Below are 8,282 nucleotides of genomic sequence, written 5' to 3'. Positions count from 1 at the left end.
CCCGGAGACTACAGAAGCAGCCCGAGAAGGAAGAACAGGAGCAAACAGGGGACCGCCCCCTTCAGACCTGCAGGCGCCCACAGCCCCCGGAATCCCCGAAGGCCACACCAAGCAGGACCGAACAGGACAGACCCAGCACAACAGCGGAGAGCAGGCAGAGGACAGGGGTACACAGGAAGGGAGGACCGCCGGACCAAAACCGGAAGTGAAGGCCGGGAAGGGGAAAACACACACTCCACCAGGCCAAAAGCCCAAGAATACACAAACAACCAGCACATACATGGAAAAACACACAGGCCAACAAGAGGAACTGAGAACCACCCCACCGAGAAGAAAAGAGAGACCGAGCAAACACCCGGAAGGGCCCAAACTGCGCCAAGCAAAGCACGCAATACGAGACCAGGCGCGTGCAGGGCAGAAGGCTGTTGGCCCTACAGCTACAAGGCCCACAATCAACACCCACAGACAAAGGAAACGCATGAGACCGATGAACACAGGCCACCACAGCGGAACGCAGAGAGAGGATACCCCAACAATGACCCACCACACGGAAAGATCAAGCGAAGCACACAGACACGGAACCGCGAGCGCCGGTACCCAGACTGGAACCCAGTCCACCAGCGACACGGGTGGCCAATGCAGACTCCTAACAACAAAGGAGCGACGCCTCGAATCCCAAAAAGCGTGTAAACAACCACTCCCCTCCAAGCAGAGTGCGAACCCGGCCCGAAGGCACCAGAGCGTGCCACACGAGCACCAGGGAGAGTCAGTGACGTGCCCAGGAGCACAAGACCTCGAGCGTCCCCGCCGAGACCCGAACACGGCACCCCAATATCGAGGACGACCGTACCAGCTGCAGGAATGAAAAGCTGGGAGGGAACGGAGACTTCTCACCAGCGTAGCCCAAAAGTCTGGAGACGCCGGGGAATGAACCCGGGGCCACAGACATGCAAAGCATGTGCCACCACCGAGCCACGTCCCCACGTCTCCCAATATGCATGCAAGGAGACTGCAACTCCCCATGGCCTTTATATGTAGCACACACAGACAGCGAACTCGACCCGAAGGTGATGGAGCGCCGCCCATGAGCACCGGATACACAATACAGTACACAGACAGGCACGGGGAGATCAAGTGATGCGCCCAAAATGATAGGACGTGGACGCATTTAATCAACGGGAAGTGTACCATGAGAGGAAAAGTCTCAGACCTCAACCATTAGGCCACAGAGACTCATAGGCACAAACCCCGGGACACCCGAACCGTAGGCCCATCACCAACAATGAACAAAGCACACTCACCGGAGGAAGCTTCCCCGCCGCCCAGCACAACCACGACCCTGAAATCATGCAAACGCGGAGCAACAGCTTACTACCACGGCAGCCAGAAACAAGGCGGTCCGGCCAGCTGGAACCGCAGAACCGGAACGGGAAGACGGGGGAAGATAGGTCCCGCCGCTCGGAACCAGTGAGGAACGCACGCCGCCAATGGCCAACGGGGGAATACAACAGGACGAAACAGCACGGCCACAACCCACGGAGGCCTCGGGAAGAGAAACGGCACCCGCCGCGCAGCAGACCCCCACAAACCAAAGGTAAGTCGTGGAGACAGGGACAAGGGGGCGCGGCCGCGAAACTGGCAGCAATAAAACTTTTTTTCGATGGGATCATCCTAGCTACCAGTGAGCAGAAAAAAAGCGCTGATGAGAACTGCAGGCACTTTCTGGCACTTGTACTCCTCTGCAAGTCCTGGAACCTTGCCCCATAGACTTCCAGCCAATTCTTGCTCCTAAGAAAGAGGCGCTTGAACCTTGGATTCAAACATGCTCACTCAGCGCTCGATCAGGCTCGATCCCACAGCAGCCCGAAGAGGACAGAAGCCACAGGGAACGAGGAGTGAAACCCACAGGGCCTCAGTCAGAGGAAACCCCGTACCTGAAAAGCAGTGGCAAGATCAGGGATACCTGACGTGCATCACTCCTAGGCACAGGGAGAGTACATGAAAGTATGCAACGACCACAGTAAATGAGATAGAGCCAGACATAAAAATATTTCCCAACCTTAGCTGAAGGAAATACCATTGCCCATACTTTAGACAGTTTTGTAGGAAATACCATTGCCTACCCTGTAGACTGAGCACCCAGTGACAATGAAAGACCAGGGTCGAACACCTAATCTACAGAGTAAGAGTCTAATACCTTAACCACTAGGCCAGAATGACTCTTTTCCCAACCAGAGAAGCAGTGAGAGCAGCCACCTGGGAAATGAAAAGCACACCCCGCCAACTACCCCAAAGGAGACAGCAGGGCCCAAATCACAGAGCCCGCTAAAGCAGGGCATAAAGCCAAAAAAAATGAAGGGGGCGCAGGTAGCCCAAAAGCCTGCCCAGAGCCCGCTAGAGCAGAGCTGTGAACCCAACCGGACAGTGCGCGGGCCAGAAGGTGGGGGAACCAGAGTGTGAGCCCGCTGGAGCAGGGCCTCACCCCCAGGGCATCGGGACCTGCTGGAGCAGGACCTCAACCCAACTTACCTGATCAGACGCTTTAGAGAATCTGCAGCGCAGAACTAAAAAAACAGGCTGATGGGTTGGGCCGGCCCGCCTCTTCTAGAGGTCATGGGTGTACTGGGTCGGCCATATTGGGAAGGGATGGGAGGCAGACTTTTTTTGCTTTGGAGGGTTCTGGTGTGGAGCTCAAGCTCACTTTGTTAGTCATGTGGCGAGGAAGACTAACGAGGAGGTAATGGCATTGATCCTCTTGAACAAAGGGGACTGCACAGTGGTAGACTGACTCCAACGCCATGTTCTGAGATCCATCATGACACCGGCATTCCTAACTAGATGGAACATTGGTCTCACTCAAAGGGAGGACAAGCCGCAACCCTTCTGGTTACAAGCCATAGGACATTTGTCAAAATTCTGTTCTTCCTTTGAAAGCAGTGGATTTACCACGGTGATTGTAATGCGGGCCTATGATGGGTGAGAGACAGGATATCCTGGTTCTAGGGTGGACGTCCACTCTAATCTACAGGTGTACATTTTGCATCACTAACAATCCACTTCTATCCGGACGTGTCCGACTGGTGTTCTGATCAGAGCTGTCTCTGCACTATGTACCCAGGTTAGTGCTTTATTAAATGACGTTTAAAGGTGAGCCTCTTAAGTTGGACACCTCTGTCAATTAACCAAGCATGACTCCCCATATTACAGAAATGGACAACATTGCAGTCTGACAATGCTGAAGAACTCCAACTACTGATGCTGTCCTGGACACCTTGAATGAACAGCCATTTACAAGCCACTTTTGAATCGCCCAGAATGCAGAACTGCATGCCACACTGGATTTCCTTCCGGGTTGCCCCTTATTCGGATTTCCTCATACTTGTCCAGGGCCCCCTAGAGTGTGCAACAGTGGTCTCCCATGGAAAATCGCTCCAAGTTTAATTCCACATTTTTCCTGGGCAGTCTTTCCTTTTACTCTCTTCTCCTCTGGGGTCTGTCATCGCCAGTGTATGAGGGTGCCAACCAGTCTCCAAACTTATGAGGGCAGGAGCTTGATTGTCCTGTTACTGCCCCGTCTCAGAAACTGCCAGGCCTACACCTTTTCCTAGCAGTTCAGTGAAAGCACAATGTTGGCCATCCTTCTCCCTTGGAAGCCCTCTTATACGGCGCTACCGTAATACAGTTCCAGTGCACTCATTCATTTCTGGTTTCCAGAATTGCTCTCACTTCTGCACAAATCAGTTCGCATGTGTGTGTGGGGGGGGGGGGGGGGTGTATTTAGGATCTCGTTCATTGCCTGCCCCCATTTCACTTAGTTATTCAAATCCATATTTTTCTCTGCATCTGTTCTTCAGGTGACGGATGTATGAAACTAGAGCTAGTTTAGGGAACTGATGTTCAAAAGGAGGACACTTGAAAGACATCAACTTGTCGCCCATACTCTTTAAGTAGCAGGTTAGAGCATACAAATTAGAACGCTGCGATACTGGCATGAAAGTAGTAGCCATCACTATGTTGTGGGACTGGGAATATACTCATTTTACATGAATTGAGATGGAAAACCCTATAATCCCACATGAATTCAAGGAGAACCACCGAGCTACAATGGACCAGACAGGCTTTGGTATAGTGAACACACCAGCACAAGAGTTGGGCAATTCTCTGAGGCTTTAATTGTGCAAGAGAGTTCTCTGCGACAGAGTGCAGGATATTTATAAATATTTTAATGCAGTTGTGGCAGGGGATTGGGGTCATAATGGGGTGGCAAGTGGCAGTGATTTGGGAGATAATATTGCATAATTTGAATTCTCTCCCCCACTTTTATGGTTTGGGCTTTACAGGGCAACAGGATGGCTAATATATTTGTGAATTTCAATGTGGATACCTTGGCAGCAGTCGCTGGCGACCAGGTAGGCAGCAAAGGACGAGCAGGTGCTGAAGCAGTTGAGGCCATTTGTTCTACGGTGTATGAAGAGAATTCAGAGGTACGACGACGAGGAAACATTTATTATTTAATTTTCCCTCGGCATAGACCCTCGAAATCCCCCCACGCGGCACCACAGCTGTTACTTGCACGGATCTTGGCTGGTTACATGCCACCCCCCCCTAAAAAGTGTCTTTTCTGATAAATCGTTGGGCGCAGAGGCTTTCACTTGGGTAGAGTCAGGTGTCTTTCGGATTTCACTAGGAGATTTAACATACAGACAAAAACGTGCACACACTCGCTTCTTCTCGTGGTTTTGAGACTCCTAAAAAATGTTCTCTCACTTAGTACTCCTACCAATCCACACTCCTCTTTTTCCACTGCCCCTTAAGCCACCCTCATGTACTCTGGTTGTTGCATAATGTATAACATTTTTTGCCAGCTTGAATGTTGGAAAATCTGAAACTAACCCCCCCCCCCCCAAATCTATCGGACCAAGCTACACCCCTACTTGCGAATCCAGATTAACTGATTAGTTGTAACTGTTTGTCCAACAAAGCGTTCGTACAAAAACCAAACCGTCTTTGTACATTTGCTGGAACTTGAAAGAGAGTGACAGGGTGCGGGTGCCCGGAAGGAGAGCTCTCCACTAGAAGACAAGAAGCTAGTGTCAGCCCCACAGCCTGCACAGGTGGCGCCACCCTCTATTGGCTTTGGCAGACTCAGAGGAACAGAATGACCAGGAATCATGTGGAGACACCACAGCCACTCCCAAGTTTACAGTGGAGTTTAGCAGCTCTGAACTGGGCCCACCTCCAGAAGGTGACTGACTCTCATCCAGCTCCTCTGCCCGACTGAAGGTAAGAGGCAGTGGGGAGTCCTCCTGAACTCCTGGAGCGTGAATGAGGCCTCCACTTGCTGCCTCTTGCGAGTACTACACACAATCGTTCACCGACTGTTCATGCACAAGTGTGAAAAATGTGGAGTGGTGCAGTCAGTTTGAAACTTTATATCATTGCAGTGACTGATACAATTTTTGGTCTTTCTAATTTTACTGAATTGGTTTGTGACATTGTTAGAAGGTGGTTCTGACACTATGGTCCGCCCGGATTTTTCGCTTTTTGAGCACCTCATTGTTGAGCTTTTATGGTGGGAGAGCCTCATAAGTTGGGACTCACCCACAGTGAACTCAGGATGGAAGAGACATGCCAGGGAAAGTCAGTGTGTTTTACTGTGTTTTCACTTCCTTATTCCCCTATGGGAATGTGGAGCCAGGGGCTAGATTAACTTCAATTAGGCCTACAGATTCCAGACACGCACTTAAGTCCACTGTAGCAAATGTGAAAAGAAGTATTCTGCAGAGTCCAAAGTCATATTTGTACTGCTTTTGGGTCATCCAGAACTGTCATATTTCTCTGAGCCAGCCATGACCAGACCCAGGCTGAGGGCGGACCTCAGCTGGATGGATTGATAACCTTTCTTCCACAAGCGAGGGCCTCCTCTCCACGAAGAGAAGATGGGTGGGGCTACAGGCCAATCCATCAACCGCTGTCGCTGGGTGCCAGGCACCAGGCTGCACCAAGGAGGGAAGGCAGCTTGGGAGGGGGGGGGGGGAGGTGCTTCCGAGACATGTGGCACATACCCTGGACAACGCCATTTTGAACAAGCAGAGGCTGGACAAGAAGGAGGGAGCAGGGGCAGGGACGTGATGTGTCGCTGTTTGATAGGACCAACAGAGACTTCCTGCCAGCCCCCTACTCAACTTTTAAAAAGTGCTTGCACAGGAAGAGAAGGTCTCTCTGGGGTGTGGTCTGCTGAGGGTGAAGGTGCTGGAGCCTGGCGCAATGGGCAGTTGGAAGGAGAGACCCCCTGACTGCCCCCAGGACCCTATCAGCACCAGAAGAAGAGCCCAGGACTGGTGCACAGAAGCAGGGGCCTCTGCGCAGGGAAAGAGGCCCAGAAGGCGAGCCTGGCGAAAGGCTGGCGCAGGGAGCCAGTGAACACAGCACACTGCTGAATCTACCCTCTTAGAGACCCAGAGGGCAGAGGAGAGTGTTCCCAGTGGCTGGGGCTGGTAAAGAGGAGCATAAAGCGCCCCATAATGCCTCCCCAGGCATTTGAAAATCTGCTGTTTTGGTGCTTTGTGGCCCCCAGAGGAGGGGGTCACCCTCACGGAAGACAGCACACTGCTGAATCTACCCTCTCAGAGACCCAGAGGGCAGAGGAGAGTGTTCCCAGTGGCTGGGGCTGGTAAAGAGGAGCATGAAGCGCCCCATAATGCCTCGCCAGGCATTTGGAAATCTGCCGTTTTGGTGCTTTGTGGCCCCCAGAGGAGGGGGTCACCCTCACGTGTGAAAAGGGGTGCAGGGGGGGCTGCAGGAGCAACGCAGTCTCCCCCAGCATAAAGAAGAACAGTCCACCCCCAAGTTTCACGGGGCATCTGAAAGAATAACCCCTCAAGGGCTCAGCAGAAGGGCCGAGTTGGGGATGTCTGGAGAAGGGCATCCCCTGGAGGTGAAGTGGTGTAATTGCCCCGAAATGCATTTACTATTGGTTATTTCTTTTTAGGTGGACTGAAAGTCACATGTGTAAAGTGAAGTACCTGTGTAAGGTGATGTTAAGCTAAATGGAGTTATGTTGCTGGACCTTCCTGCTGGGGGGTCTGGCTGTATTTACGTAATCCCATGCTTTTACCTGTGATTCGTTTTAAAGTGAAGAGGCGCACTGCAGGAGAAGTGTAGTTGCCGGGAGTACTTCTTTTGAAGGGACTGTAAGTCACATGTGTAAGGTGATGTTAAGCTAAATGGAGTTATGTTGCTGGACCTTCCTGCTAGGGGTCTGGCTGTATTTACGTAATCCCATGCTTTTACCTGTGATTCCTTTTAAAGTGAAGAGGCGCACTGCAGGAGAAGGGTAGTTGCCAGGAGTACTTCTTTTGAAGGGACTGTAAGTCACATGTGTAAGGAGATGTCATAAGCCAAGTGGGGCTATGTTGCCAGACAGTCCTGCTAGGGTGTCTGGCTGTATATGCGCAATCCTGTGATTTCATCTGTGATGCCCTTAGGGGCTGTAATTGCAATGCATTCAAATTATCAACCAAGGAGATGAGTACTGTCATTCTAAAGTGTGCGTAAACATGGATTCTTGCTGCTGCGCTTAGGTGAAGACCCCAGACTGCTAGCCCTTAAGATATAGAGGTGCATACTGTATGGTCAGTAGGAGATGCTTAGTCAGGGTCATGTGTCACCAAGGCAGGTTTACCCCTTTTTAATGCTTGTTGAGGTAATGGGGTGGGTCGCCACTGGGATGGTGCCAGTGCGCAGGGCCCTCGCTCCAGGTTATGTTCAACTAACTGCATTGGGGACAAGTTGATGTGCATACATGGGAGTGGTGGTACTAGACTCCACCCCACCTGCGGGAGGGGTGGAGATGTTATGCAATGTCACAAAGTAATTCCAACAGCTTATGTATATTTGTAAATTGGTGCATAGTATTGAGTGGTGTGTGTGTGTTTAATAAATGTACTCTTACTTTTATAAAGCAAAGTACAGACTGGACAATCAATTATTGAGTGTTATTTCTGCGCACCTGCAAATGGCGATTACTAGCCCACACCACCTCCCTTGAGTAAGCCTCAGACTGCTCTGCAACGCTACCCTCTGAGAGTCAGGCGCTACAATTGGGTGTTTGGTTCCCAGTGAAGGACAAATGTAGTCATGTTATTTGTGCAGGCCTCACAGATGCTGCCTCGTTTTCCAACAGACATGTACTGACTAATTTCATATTCAGGCCATTTGCATACCCAAAATGTCATATGGAGAGCCTACACTCTTACGCCAAGTCTCTGGGTATACATGGT

Source organism: Triturus cristatus, chromosome 11 (assembly GCF_964204655.1).
Source record: "Triturus cristatus chromosome 11, aTriCri1.1, whole genome shotgun sequence".
NCBI classification, from domain to species: Eukaryota; Metazoa; Chordata; class Amphibia; order Caudata; family Salamandridae; genus Triturus; species Triturus cristatus.
Note: the sequence above shows the minus strand (reverse complement) of the source record.